The 2,350-nt window shown below is 50.4% G+C and overlaps 1 protein-coding gene across 1 annotated transcript in view; it reads right to left on the minus strand.

Moving 5' to 3' along the window:
• Positions 1-2,323, minus strand: part of CDPF1 (cysteine rich DPF motif domain containing 1) — an 8,733-nt gene extending 6,410 nt beyond the window's left edge. Inside the window, exon 1 of the mRNA XM_008048811.2 lies at positions 2,292-2,323. The gene's annotated coding sequence lies outside the window, so the exon portion shown is untranslated. The remainder of the gene's footprint in view (positions 1-2,291) is intronic.
• Positions 2,324-2,350: the final 27 nt, after the last annotated feature.

Raw genomic sequence — 2,350 nt, forward strand, 5'->3', positions numbered from 1 at the left:
CTCACCTCAGCCTCCCAAAGGCACGGGATTACAGGCTGAGCCACCGAGCCCGGCTCCTATGGTGCTTCTTCTTTAAGCACATTCTTTTATCTGTGGCTTAGTATCTTCTATTATTTTTAGAAAATTTAAATATTTCTTCTGCCCCATTCTTTCTCCTGCTGAGATTCCAACTGCAAATATGCCACAGCATTTGATATTGTTCCACAGTTCTTGGATGCTCTGTTCTGGGTGGTTGGCTTGTCTTTTCACTATTTTCTGTTTGTGTTTCAGTTTGTGTATATTTTCTATTGACCTATCTTCAAGTTCATTGGCTTTTTTCCCTTGGCTATGTCAAATCAGCTGATGTCCCCTTTGAAGGCATTCTTCACCTCTGTTTTTTATTACTAGCATTTTCACTGACTCTGCTTCCTTCTCTGCTGAAATCCCCCATCTGTTTACATATTTTCACTAGAGGGTTTAACATATTACTCATGTTTATTTTAAAATCCCTGTCTGATAGTTCTAACATTTGGGTCATATCTGATTCTGTTTTTTGATCCTTGACAGTGGGACTTCGTTTTTTATTTCTTAGCTTTCCTTTATGCTTCTATTTTGGTTGAAAGTTGGACCCTTGGTTTGTAAGATAGTGGAAGTACGTAGTACTTAGGGCAGAAAACAAGCATGTCTGAGTTTCTGCTGGGCCTTTAGTATGGGGTATTGAATCAATCTAGTCAGTAGTTGAGATGGTCTCAGGACATAGCTGGCTTCAAACTTCTCTAGCATTACCTGTACTTAAGGTGAGGATTCACTTACCCAGAGGGTTTTTCTGTGTCTGCTCCAAAGCTGTAGGTTGCAGCTACTCTTTACTCATCACCTGCTGGCATGGGGTATTGGGTTCTCTGTTGCCTTGATCCAGGAGTCCTAGGCAGGCCCCACAGTTTCCTGCCCCTTCCCCTGGGGAGGGGGGTCCCTTTTCTCTACCCCCAGCTGCAATAGGTTTCACCCATGCCCGTAGGGTGACAGGATTTGCTGCCCATTCCCCCAGTAGTTTAAGGTTTTTGTACCACCAAGGTGAAGGAAGTGGTAACCACCTCCTCCTCTAGGTCTGCACCACCAGGAAGGCTTTCTGGTCTCCTGCTCCTGCCCCCAGTCTTTGAACACTGAAGAGCCCAAAGTGGGTGCAAACTCTCCTGTTGGTATGGCTACCAGAAGCTCCGTACCCTCACACTTGTCCACACTTGGTATACAGTGTTTCATTAAACGTTCAGCTGAATTCTTATCTGCTTGTATGGAACCCCTTTCTCATGCTCATCACTGGGTCTTGGAAGACTTTCTTTAGATTTTGACTAACTTGTCACCCTGTGACTTCAGTCATCTGATGGAGTTAAGCAAGACCCTGTCTAAAAAAAATTTTTTTTAAACGCCCATTTGGGGGTGTGTGTGACTCTAAGCCAGCTTCGTATCAGTACACTAGGGCTATGGAGGCCCTTGCCGAGGATACTGGGAGCACAGATTATCCAGCTCTTTGCCTATGAAATTTCTACTCATCTTTCAAAGTTCTAGGCCAGGCACGGAGGCTCATGCCTGTAATCCCAACACTTTGGGAGGCCACAGCGGGAGAGTCACTTGAGCCCAGGTTCAAGACAAGCCTGGGCAACACAGCGAGACCTCATCTACAAAATTTTTTTTTAAGATTAAAAATAAAAGTCCGTATCAAATACATCCTGATCAGCTGGCCCCTGGCTCCCAGTAGTTGTCATCTTTCTCCAGCACCTAAGAGTGTGGTTTATATACGTCAAGCAGTATGAGCTTCAGAGCTGAGCAATCCAGATGCAACTCTCAGAAGCACGGGTTACAAATGACTTTAAAAAATCATTAAAATCCTGGCTTAGTGCAGTGGCTCACACCTGTAATCCGCAGCCTTGTCGGCAGATCAACAGATGCCGGGGACGACCGGCGGCGGCGGACACCCGCGAGCCTGTACACGCGCCCTCCCCTCCACGCAGCCCCGCTCTCCTGCCAGCCGCTTCTGCAGGGACCCTGCCGCCCCACGAGGTCAAGAGGGCTCCGCATTGGGAAGCCGAATTCCTGGGGCTCAGGTGCCGCCATCGGCGGCGCGTGGCCTTTCCCGCGTCCTCCGTCCAGTCCCCAACACTGCGACCGGCCGCGCCGACCGCTGACGCTCAGAACGGCAGGGGATCCGGAGTCTGCCCCGAGGCTGAGCTCGGCGAGAAGGAAGCGCCGCGCGGGAGCGCGGGGACCACCCACAGCGCGCTCGTACCCGCCAGGCGGCCGCCGCCGCGCCCACTCACCGGCGTCCGCCGTCGCACGGTTCCGCGTCCCACGGCGCGTGCGCGGCCCCGCCCCTCGA

This window comes from Carlito syrichta, unplaced genomic scaffold, assembly GCF_000164805.1.
Source record: "Carlito syrichta isolate Samal-C Ts95f unplaced genomic scaffold, Tarsius_syrichta-2.0.1 Scaffold126791, whole genome shotgun sequence".
NCBI classification, from domain to species: domain Eukaryota; kingdom Metazoa; phylum Chordata; class Mammalia; order Primates; family Tarsiidae; genus Carlito; species Carlito syrichta.